We start from the raw sequence: 12,663 nt of genomic DNA on the forward strand, positions 1-12,663 counted from the left end.
TAATGCCCTGTGTTTACCAAACACAACCTGGGCAAAAGTATACTTGACATAGTTAGATGCAGATAATAGATATGTGCTATTAAAAATAATAAATAGCCTGCATGGGGATGTGGGGGGAGCAAGATCAGTACAAAATGACAGTGTTTAAACCTTTGTCCTTCCTGCTGTCCTAATTATAATTGCTCCAACTACTTTTTCACTGTTATTTGGGATAGAAGTAAAGCATTTGACCTATCAACATGTGATTTTGATAGTAAATTTGCAGATTGAAACTGAACCCACTGTCATGTTCACTGATTCAGTGTAGTTTATACATCGTAACGTTTCACATGCCATGGTGCTGACATGCGTTTCTGTTTGGGAGGGAGCTGCTGTGAGACCTTGTACCAAGCTCTGTATGTGAAATCAGTACAATGGAATGTGTTTAGGTTATTTTATCTGCTCAAGGATTTTTCCCGCAGACCATCAGAAACGTTAGGAGCACCTGGGATTGTGGACTTGAGAAGATTCTACGGGGGGAGGGATTTCATTTGCACTGAGGGTTTTTAGTTTGAATTTGGCACGCTTTCATCATTCTCAGCTTTCTCTGTAATCCTGCATACTATTCTTTAATAAATCAGGTATTTTTGAATTCCTACTTAAGAGTCTGATGGTGTTTTAGAATAGGCAACCATTACATAAAGCTGAGAATCCCCAAAGTTGTACTGTTAGCTCCTACCAAGATCAGTTTCTTGTGAGAGAAAATAGTTAACAAATGGCTGAGTCGAAATCCACAACCGGGGGACTTGAGGAGACGGCTAGCTTGATGCCAGAGTCGACGGTCAAGAGCGGAGAACTGAACCTCACCACAGAACCTTTAGAATCCCGAGACCTGTCAAGGGATGAATCGAATTCCAATTCTGATGCAGAGGAATCTGACAACGGGGAAGAGCCAAAGCAACCAGCACCCAGCGAATTGCTCACAGAGTTGATCACCTTGGATGAAGTGGGGGAACCCCAACCAGGGAGATCGGGGACATCCTGGTAGTATCGGTTCCCACTAACCCCAGACAAAATCTACGGTGTCAACTGAGAGGAAACCGGGCACGCGAAGGAGAGGGGACTCTCGAATCCCTGAGAGACTAAGAGTGGTGGAAGCCAAAATAGAATCGATGGAGTACATGTTGAAAAACCTGTCTTTGTCACTGGAGGGGCAGGGGAGACGCGGAGGAGATCCCAGCTTCCCGCAACCATCCCCCATCCTCCCATCTAGACCGCCGGTGGAACGGGGCCAGAGACAGCTCCGGGACGAATCTCCACCCCACAGAGCCCGGCCATCAGTATCCCCACCCTGTAAAGGGAAAGCTACTGTAACCTGGGGCCAAAGCACTCAAGCGCCTGCTGGTTCCACTCCAACCAGAGGTGGAGTGAGAGACTTTTCTGTCAAATTTGATGGGGATCCAACAAAGTTATCTTGCTTTTTAACTAATGCTAAGAGTTATATGAGAGAGTTTGGGGCATGCTTCCCTTCCAAAGAGTCTAAAATAACTGCCATTGCCACCAAGTTGAAGGGTCGAACAGCTGACTGGTATGTTCAATTAAGTGATGCTGACTCCCCTGCACTTGATTATTTTGATGATTTCATCTGGGCGTTAAAGCTGCATTTTGAAGATCCTCTGGCCAAGGCAAGAGCTAAGAAGGCGCTGAAGGATCTTACCCAGGGCCAAATGTCAGTAGCTGATTACGCCCTAGAGTTTAAAGCTCTGGCTGGTAAAATCACTGACTGGTCTGAGTCAACGCTAATAGAGCGTTTTAAAGAGGGACTCAACCGAGACGTCCTGCGTTGGGTGTTGTGTAGAGACGACCACGAGTCATTGTACGACTGGATCTGTCTGGCAGGGAAGGCTGAGCACGCTCAGCATACCTTCATGCAAACTAGAAAATCTGAAAAACCACCCGCCACCATGAGAGGACCCCGAAGTGCTGCGACTGCTGCCTGGCCAAGCTATAGAGCCTGGGATGAGGAGAGAGATCGGCACTACACGAGGGGTCAGTGTCTCTGATGCGGAAAGGAGGGCCATTGAGCAGCTGATTGCCCAAAAGCCAAGGCTGGAGATCGAGCAGGGAAGCTGCAGGCCAAATCGCCCCCCCCTTTTGCGGTGAATGACAGCAGCCAAAGGAACAGCCAACGCTGAAGAATTAATCTACTTCTCGGGAGAGACTGAAGACGACTTTAAGGAGCCGGCGGGAAACGCCAGCCACCTGGCATGAAGGGCGCCAGCGGGCAGGTGGAAGAGGATGGGCATGAAGATCCTATGGTGAGTGCTGACTGTCCCACTTTAGCAGTAAAAGTGAAATTGGGTTCCTGCACGAGATCTACCGAGGTATGGGCTTTAGTTGACTCTGGGTGTTCCAGGTGTTTAATTCACCCTGATCTGGTTGCCGCTTTGGAACTGCCAAGTTTCCCCCTCCAGCATCCTTTGATCTTCACACAGTTGGATGGTTCAGCAGTGCGGGGGTGGGGTGGGGGGCCGGCAACCCATTTCACTGGAACTGTGGCAATGCAAATGGGCAGCCACCGTGAGACTTTGAAATTCATTGTAGCACCTGTGGGCAATCCCTTGGTAATCCTAGGGATCCCATGGCTGACCTATTGAAGCCCCTATATAAATTGGGAGCACAGAACTGTGACTTTTAAAGATGGATTTTACCAAGCTCCTACAGAGGAGATAGTTGGATGTGCGGGGGTTGGAAGGGCAGCGATCGCCATGCCGCGCCCTGACTTGCCACATTTAGAAGGCTTGCCTGCTCAATACCAAGAATTTGCAGACATATTTGGGGAAATGGAAGCAGATCAGTTACCCCCACACACACACCAGAAAACTGACTGTGCAATAGAGTTGGTCCCCAATGCTCGATTGCCCAAGCCAAAAACTTATCCGATGACTCAGAAGGACCTTGAGGCATTACAGGACTTCATTGACAAAAATCTGTCAAGGGGGTTTATTGAAACCTGCTAATTCCCCAGTTGGGGCTCCTGAGTTGTTCCGGGAAAAGAAAGATGTCATGTCATGTTCTCATTCTAATGTATGGTTAACATTGTAACGTTTCACATGTCAGTTTCTGTTCCGTGTTCTTTCACCCGGGGTTTTTCCATTCTTTCGCCCTCTCTTGTTTTGAGGGCTTGGAATGCATGTTTGGGTTTGCGCTCCTGTTCAAGGTTACTTTCCCAGGCGCGTCTAACGGCTTCCAGCACCTGGGAGGGGGAGCGTCCTGACGGGCGACGGGGCGGGACCTGCTCACAAGCAAGGCTTTTAAGTTTGTATTTGGCGCGCTTTTGCTCATTCTCAGCTTTCTCTGTATTTGCATACTATTCCTTTAATAAATCAGTTATCTTTAAGCCCGAGCTTGTGAGACTGAGTATTTGGGTTTAGGCAATCGTTACATAAAGCTGAGAATTCATTTTTTTTCCATTTTCCGCTGGCCCCATCCAATCCTTGGATAAGAGGGAACGCCAGCGATGACAGAACCTCAACTTCGCGTAAGTGAGGGAGGCGAAGAAGAGCGGGAGGTGGCCAAAAGCCGGCCAGCGCTAACCTCGAGAGCGCAAAGAGCAGCACGTCGGGAGTTGCGAGATACCCAATTGGACGAGCTGCTAACATCCATACAGGAGAGTCTTAGGAGTGAACAGAGATCTGTTATGGAAAGAACCACGGGGAGGGGGTCTCCCCAATTGGCCTGGGAGCACGAAGTCCCCTTGTCACCGAAGGTGGTGATAACCAACCAACCCCAGGAGGAGCCGGTCACTCCGGCCCGTATGAGGGCATTGGAAGATAAAATGGATTTAATAGTGACGATCCTCAAGGATCTACCCAGAGAGGATCAGCCCAGAGGGGCAGAGCCCACCCCGGAGGATTGGGAGGAAGAGCCGGCACAGTACCCCAGGCACAGCACCCTGTCGACCCGGGGGAGAAGTAAGACTCGATCAGCCCATCAAAGGGGAGAGCGAGAGGCAAGACCTCCTAGGGATCGACCAACTGTGGGGGCTCGGCGTACGCTGTCATTCGCGGCACCGCCACAGCCAGCTGAGCCGGCAAGAACCTTCCCACCATTTGGAGTGAAGTTTGATGGGGATCCCGCAACGCTCTCCTTCTTCGTTACGAATGCTAAGCATTACATAGAAGATTGGGGTCGGAACTTTCAGTCTGAACACGGCAAGGTCAATTTCATTGCCAACAAGCTGAGAGGAAGGGCAGCAGATTGGTATGTGCAACTATGCCAAGCTGAGGCAACTGAGTTAGAGGACTTTGATGAATTTTTGTGGGCACTCAAGGAGCATTTCGAAGACCCCCTAGCTCAAGAAACGGCCAAAAATGACCTGCGCAAACTCTACCAAGGGTCCCTCTCAGTTGCTAAATATGCGTTGGAGTTTAAAGCTTTAGCAGGAAAGGTGGAAGACTGGTCTGAGCCAACAATCATCGAATTGTTCAAGCAGGGGCTAGAACCCGAAATCCTTCGATGGGCGCTAGGCAGAGACGATCCCAAAACGCTATATGGGTGGATTCAGTTGGCGGGAAGCGCAGAAAATGCCCTACGAACCTATGCCCATACCAAGGAGCTTCGACAAACACGTCTCGCTAGAGGGGCGCGCACATCTGGACTTGCCAGCCGCCCCAAACCAAAAACCTGGGAAGAAGAGAGGGAGCAACGGTTCTCCAAAGGTCAGTGCCTCAGATGTGGGAAAGAAGGACATCGAGCCACTTCGTGCCCAAGACGCCGTCCAGAGGAACGACAGACGAAACCCACGGTAAAGACGCCTGCTCCTGCTCCACCGCGAAAACTGAAGGCAGCCCTCGCGGAACTGGACCCCCCAGACCTTCCCTTCGGTGAAGAGGAGGAAGAGTTGCAATTCGAGCAGCCGGCGGGAAAAGCCTACCACCTGCCCTGAAGGGCGCCCTAGGGCAGGTGGAAGAAACCGGGCGTAACCATGATTCGGTGAGTGGAAACTTCCCCACACTGACTGTTAAAGTTAAACTAAGCTCAAAAACCAAAACGGTGGAAGCGTGGGCCATGCTAGACTCGGGTTGCTCCCGTTCCCTGATGCACCCTGATGTCGTAGCGGCTCTGGAACTGCCCACGTTCCCTTTGCCAAGACCCATGATTTTCACCCAATTGGATGGAACTATGGCGGGAGGGAAGGCAGTCAATCTTTCCACGGGACTGGTCGCTTTGCAGATGGGCTCCCATCAGGAAAAGCTGCCATTTGTGGTAGCTCCAGTGGGGGGGCCTCTGGTAATCTTGGGGATGCCTTGGTTTGTGAAGCAAAACCCTTTTATCAACTGGCTGCATAGAACTGTGACGTTTGCAGATGGATTTTACAAAGTACCCGAAAAGGACCTATTGGAGGACATGGAGGGTGGTGGGGTAGCGTATACCACTGTGCAAACGCTTCAACCTCTTGAGGGGCTACCCAATCAGTACCAAGATTTTGCTGAAGTATTTGGGGAAAAGGAAGCAGATCGCTTGCCACCCCACCGAAAAACAGACTGTGCCATTGAGTTTTTACCAAATGTAAAATTGCCTCACCCAAAAATATACCCCATGTCTCCCAAAGAGCTTACCACGCTAAGGGAGTTCATTGATAAAAATCTAGCTAGAGGTTTCATTGAGCCGGCAAATTCCCCGGTAGGAGCGCCTGTCCTATTCAGGCCAAAAAAGGATGGGTCATTAAGGCTTTGTACCGATTTCCGCGGGCTCAATGCGGTCTCAATATTAAATAAATATCCTTTGCCCCTGATCAAAGATATGTTATCACATCTGGCCAGAGGCAAAATCTTTTCAAAACTGGATTTGAGAGAAGCCTACTTTCGCATTCGCATAAGGGAAGGGGATGAGTGGAAGACAGCGTTCAACTGTCCTCTTGGGGCTTTCCAATATAAAGTCTTACCATTCGGGTTATCTGGGGCACCTGGGGTTTTTATGCAACTAATCAATGAGGTCTTGCATGACCACCTATTTAAAGGGGTACTGGTATATTTGGATGATGTATTGATTTATACTGAAACCATGTCAGAACATATCCACCTGGTGCGTCAGGTACTAGCTAAATTGCAAAAAGCACAGCTGTATGCAAAACTGTCAAAATGTGCCTTTCATCAGTCGCAAATTGATTACCTAGGGTACCGGATTTCAGCTCAGGGCATTGAAATGGACCCGGCAAAAGTAGAAGCCATCGTGGCATGGGAACCTCCCCGTACCAGGAGACAATTACAGAGTTTCCTTGGATTCTCTAATTTCTATCGAACATTCGCCCAAAATTTTGCGGAAATCGCCCTCCCCCTTACTGAACTGTTAAAAACTAAAGGACAGGGGGATACGCGACGTTCAAAGAACCCAGGCGCGCTCCTTAAATGGACTCCCGCCTGTCAGCAAGCGTTTGAAGCGCTGAAACAAATCTTTACCACAGAACCGATTTTACAGCATCCAAACCCCTCTAAACCCTTCGTGGTACAAGTCGATGCTTCTGATTTTTCCATAGGAGCAATTCTATTACAAGCTGACCAATCTGGCGCTTTAAAACCCTGTGCCTACCTCTCTCGCAAATTCACGGAAACAGAGAGAAGATGGCATGTTTGGGAAAAGGAGGCTTTTGCTGTAAAAACAGCGTTAGAGACGTGGCGACACCTATTGGAAGGCACTTCAAACCCTTTTGAAGTCTGGACTGACCATAAAAATCTGGAAGCTTTAAGCACCAGTCGAAAACTCAGTCCCAAACAGCTGCGCTGGGCTGAGTTTTTCAACCGCTTTGACTTCACCCTTAAATTTATACCAGGCAGGAAAAATTTCTTAGCTGATGCCCTCTCGCGCAGACCCCAAGATGCTGGCCCAGGGCCAACGGTCCAAGGCACCGTCTGGACCGACAAACAACTAGGTTTGGCAGCGGTGACTCGCAGCCAGACCCGAGCGCAATCAACTCCGCCTCCAGCCGCTCCGCCTTCCAGCCGCCCGCCTCCCTTGTCAATTCCCTCCGATTTGCAACAACAGTTGCTTTCCCACCTTCAAACAGATACTTGGTTGCAAGCCAATCGACACATTTTAACTTTCACCGATGATCTTGCCTGGCGCAACGATCGTCTCTATGTACCCGAATCAATGCGAAAAACCATACTCCAGCGCTGCCACGATGACAAGCTAGCTGGGCATTTCGGCTACGTGAAAACTTTACACCTCGTTCGCCGCCAATTCTGGTGGCCAACTTTACTCAAAGACTTGAAGGAATATGTCACTGCGTGCCCTGTATGTGCGGCGATAAAGCGCAAACCGGGCAAGCCCCAGGGTCTCCTTCAACCTGTGGCCACTCCATCTGTCCCTTGGCAGGATATCTCCATGGATTTTATCGTTGATCTACCCCCTAGTCAACGCAAAACTGTCATTTGGGTCGTCAAAGACTTTTTCTCCAAACAAGCCCACTTTATCCCATGCGCTTCTATCCCCACCGCACAACAGCTGGCACGCCTCTTCCTCATCCATGTGTACCGCCTCCACGGTATCCCCGCCCGTTTGGTGAGTGACAGAGGCACACAATTTACGTCACAATTTTGGCGCGCATTTTTGAAACTTTTGGGTACAAAACAATCGCTTTCTACCGCCTGGCATCCGGAAACGGACGGATCTACAGAGGCGGTTAATTCTACATTGGAACAATACCTCAGAGCTTTTGTTAACTACCAGCAAGACAACTGGGTCGATTTACTCCCATTTGCTGAGGTCGCTTACAACAATTCCATTCATCAAACCACTGGTCAAGTTCCCTTTAAAACAGTTTTTGGACGTGAATTCGTTCCGATTCCTGAACTCCCTCATCCTCAACCGCTCCCAGCCACCCTCGCTGACTGGGCAGACTCTCTCAAAGACTCATGGTCTAATATTCTACTCGCTCTCCACCATGCCCAAGCTACCTACAAACGCCATGCGGATGCCAAGCGTTCCCCGGAACCATCTTTTGTGGTCGGAGATAAAGTCTACTTGTCAACTAAGTTTATCAAGTCCCCACAACCCTCTAAAAAACTTGGTCCTAAATTTGTCGGTCCTTTTCCAATTGTTGCTCAACTCAACCCTGTTACGTTTAAACTTGATTTACCTCACAACCTTAAACGTTTGCATCCTGTTTTCCATTGTAGTTTACTCAAACCCTGCCTGTCGTCGGACCGTTGGCATCCGCAACCCATTCCTCCACCTCCCCTCATGATTGACAACCAGCAACACTTCGAGGTGGCATCTATCCTCGATTCCAGACGCCAGCGCTCCACTCTGCAATACCTCATCCGCTGGAAACATTTCCCTCATCCTGAATGGGTTGCTGCTCCAGACGTGCATTCTCCTCGTCTCGTAGCCCAATTTCACTCTGCCTATCCTCACAAACCGGCTCCCTAATTTCTTTTGGGGGGGCAATATGTCATGTTCTCATTCTAATGTATGGTTAACATTGTAACGTTTCACATGTCAGTTTCTGTTCCGTGTTCTTTCACCCGGGGTTTTTCCATTCTTTCGCCCTCTCTTGTTTTGAGGGCTTGGAATGCATGTTTGGGTTTGCGCTCCTGTTCAAGGTTACTTTCCCAGGCGCGTCTAACGGCTTCCAGCACCTGGGAGGGGGAGCGTCCTGACGGGCGACGGGGCGGGACCTGCTCACAAGCAAGGCTTTTAAGTTTGTATTTGGCGCGCTTTTGCTCATTCTCAGCTTTCTCTGTATTTGCATACTATTCCTTTAATAAATCAGTTATCTTTAAGCCCGAGCTTGTGAGACTGAGTATTTGGGTTTAGGCAATCGTTACAGATGGCACGTGTCCTAACAGCCAGGAACCACGCTGAGACAAGGAACAGGTCTCTAGTGTTTTATTGCTGCTACATAACAGGAAAATCCTAACAAACTGAAGAAGCGTGGGAAAAACCCAGACATATAAACCCCAAATGTTAAGGCGGGTCCGATCTGTGTCTCTTGGAATGGCTACCTAATTCCTCAGTGCTACGCATGCGCTTTACAGCCTGGATAGGAGCCCCCTGCTCGCCATCCTTACTCATGACAGCACGCTTCGGTTGGCAGGAGTGCCCAGAGTATTCATGCAATTGATTAATGAAGTATTACATCATCATTTATTTAAAGGGGTCCTGGTTTATTTAGATGATGTTCTCATTTACACTGAAACCGAGGAGGAACACGAACACCTCCTCAGACAGGTGTTACGCAAACTTAGAGATGCCAAACTCTATGCCAAACTTTCCAAATGTGAGTTTCACAAACCCAACTTGACTATCTGGGCTATAGAGCGTCTGACCGGGGTATAGAAATGGACCCTGCAAAAATTCAGGCGATTCTGAGTTGGGAACGTCCCTGCACCCGGAGGCAATTACAAAGTTTTCTAGATTTCAGTAATTTCTATCGGCAATTTATCCAGGGGTTCACTGAGATTGCTCTGCCCCTCACTGATTTGCTCCGTACCAAGGGCTTGGAGACACGCAAAGTAAAATATCCTGGGGCAGTGCTGAATTGGACGCCTGAATGCCAGGCAGCATTTGAAACATTAAAAACTCTTCACTGCTGAGCCTATTCTACAGCACCCTGATCCAGAACGCCCCTTTGTGGTCCAAGTTGAGGCTTCTGACTCCTCTATTGGGGCTATTTTGTTACAAAGGGATTCAGAAAATTGCCTAAAACCCTGCGCTTATCTATCCAGGAAATTTTCTGAAACAGAACGCCATTGGCATGTTTGGGAAAAGGAGGCGTTTTCTGTAAAGGCAGCTTTAGAAACTTGGCGCCATCTCCTTGAAAGCGCTAAATGCCCTTTCGAGGTTTGGACCGATCACAGGAATTTGGAAGCCCTCTGCACCCCACGACGTCTCAGCCCTAAACAAGTTCGCCGGGCTCAGTTTTTCAGTCACTCTAACTTCCAGTTAAAATTCATTCTGGGAAAGAAAAACTTCCTGGCTGATGCTTTGTCACGTTTACCTCAGGACCTTGACCAGGTGGCAGATGTGGTTGGAACTGTTCTCACTGAACCACAACTGGGCTTGGTTGCTGTCACTTGGAGCCAAACCTGTGCGCAGGCACCCCCGCCCCCAGCACAGTCTGGGAAGTGGGAAGTGCAAGTTCCTTGTCAGTTACAGAAGGACTTTCTCCAGGCACTGAAATCTGATACTTGGTTGCTAGCTAATAGAGACACTATTTCTTTTGAAAACGGTCTTGCTTGGGTGGAACACCGCCTTTATGTGCCTGAAACTTTAAGAGCTGATGTTTTGCAGCATTCCCATGATGATAAAATTGCTGGACACTTTGGTTTTGTCAAAACCTTGCATTTGGTTCGCTGTCAATTTTGGTGGCCAACTTTAAGATGTGATGTAAAAGACTATGTTGCTTCCTGTCCTGTCTGTGCCATGTCCAAATGAAAAGGGGGAAAACCACAGGGGCTTCTACAGCCAGTGGCCAGCCCATCCCGCCCCTGGGACGAAATTTCTATGGATTTCATTGTGGACCTACCTCCCAGTCAGAAGAAAACTGTCATTTGGGTTGTAAAGGATTTTTTCTCTAAGCAAGCTCATTTCATTCCATGTGCATCCATCCCTTCAGCCCCACAATTGGTGCGCCTATTTCTCCACCACATCTACTGCCTCCACGGTAGCCCCTCCCACTTAATTTCTGACCGCGGCACACAGTTTACTTCCCAATGGAAATCATTTTTAAAATTGATTGGCACTAAACAGGCACTGTCCACATCGTCCCATCCACAGACTGACAGTTCTACTGAGATTTTAAATGCCATTCTTGAACAGTTCCTTACAGCATACATTAACTACCATCAGGACGATTGGGTGGAGTTGTTACCTTTTGCTGAAGTTACTTATAACAATGCTGTGCATCAAAGTACCGGACAACCCCCTTTTCGCATGGTTTCTGGTCATGACTTTGTTCCCATCCCTGAACTGCGCAGCCCCCTTCCCAAACATGTTCTGCATCTGACTGGATTGTTAAACTGTCTGATTCCTGGCCAGTAATTCAACAAGCGTTGGCTGATGCCCAGGCTGCTTACAAGTCTCAAGCTGATAAGCATCGTTCTTTACAACACGACTTCAAAGTTGGGGATCAGGTGTATCTATCTACTAAATTTATCAAATCACCTCAACCCTCTAAAAAACCTGCTCCCAAATTCATTGGTCCTTTTCCTGTTGTTCATATTGTCAATCCAGTTACTGTTAAATTGGACCTGCCTCACAATTTGAAGCGCTTGCACCCTGTTTTCCATTGTAGCTTGCTTAAGCCTGTGCACCACTCGCCGCATTGGCACCCTCAACCTCCTCCTGCTCCAGTTATGATTGATGGCCAACAACACTTTGAAGTCAAGGACATTGTTGATTCTCGCAAGCTTCGAGGCACCCTGCAGTATCTGGTCTGATGGAAACACTTTCTTCATCCTGAATGGGTGTCTGCCCACCATGTTAACGCTCCTGATTTAGTTAACCGTTTCCACCTTGCTTATCCTTTGAAACCTGCTGCTTAATGTGTTTTCATTTGGGGGGGCAGTATATCATGTTCACTGATTCAATGTAGTTTATACATCGTAACTTTTCACATGCCATGGTGTTGATGCGCGTTTCTGTTTGGGAGGGAGCTGCTGTGAGACCTTGTACCAAGCTCTGTATGTGAAATCAGTACAATGGAATGTGTTTGGGTTATTTTATCTGCTCAAGGATTTTTCCCGCAGACCATCAGAAACCGTTAGGAGCACCTGGGATTGTGAACTTGGGAAGATTCTATGGGGGGAGGGATTTCATTTGCACTGAGGGTTTTTAGTTTGAATTTGGCACGCTTTCATCATTCTCAGCTTTCTCTGTGATCCTGCATACTATTCTTTAATAAATCAGATATCTCTGAATTCATACTCATGAGTCTGATGGTGTTTTAGAATAGGCAACCATTACACCCACATTCTGGAAATTTGAAGAGCCATTATCCAGCAATTAGATAAAAACAGTGAAATAGATAGTGGAATGTTTAATTTAATTCCATTATTTGGCAAATCAGGGAATATAATTTTGCATTGAATTAAAAAGTTGCTTAAATGTAAGAAAGAACATAATGGATTGTTATTATTTGGTTGGCTGCTTTTTTACATTGGCATTTAGGGTCCAACCTGGAAACCAGTACAGTTTATCAGATCAGTGTTAAATATTCCAAGCTATCTCTGTAAGTTCCTGGCAGCTGTGTTCTGCATTAACATACTTCATAAATAGTGCCACGTAGAATTGTAGACCAGTGCCATGTCATTTTCCTCCTCGGTTCTGTTCTGGCATGGGTGCTTTATCTCAGTTTACTGAATGAAACCATTGGTTTCACACACTTTAAGCTAGGGATGCTTATAGCTACAGTATATAGAGCCAGCTAGCATCCATTTTGCAGCCCCCAGAGTGGGTGGTGGTTGAAATGTCAAACTGTTTTGTTTTTTTTGTCATTTTGGCAGGTTGGGATAGATTTATTTTCAATATTCATATACCAGCAGTTCACAAGGATGGTTTACATACTGCTACATAAAATCATATTCTCACCCCATAATCTGTAGCCCCACTTTTTGTACAAGTGTATAGGATTGTAGCTTGAATAAGTTCCCCTCTGTTGTGGAAAGGCATACTTATAGC

The 12,663-nt window shown here is 47.7% G+C and overlaps 1 protein-coding gene across 2 annotated transcripts in view; it reads left to right on the plus strand.

Annotated features, from left to right (window-relative positions):
• The window catches only part of VPS39 (VPS39 subunit of HOPS complex), a 43,670-nt gene that overhangs the window by 26,422 nt on the left and 4,585 nt on the right, over positions 1-12,663 (plus strand). The gene's annotated exons all lie outside the window — the stretch shown is intronic.

This window comes from Candoia aspera, chromosome 1 (genome assembly GCF_035149785.1).
Source record: "Candoia aspera isolate rCanAsp1 chromosome 1, rCanAsp1.hap2, whole genome shotgun sequence".
In the NCBI taxonomy this organism is placed as follows: domain Eukaryota; kingdom Metazoa; phylum Chordata; class Lepidosauria; order Squamata; family Boidae; genus Candoia; species Candoia aspera.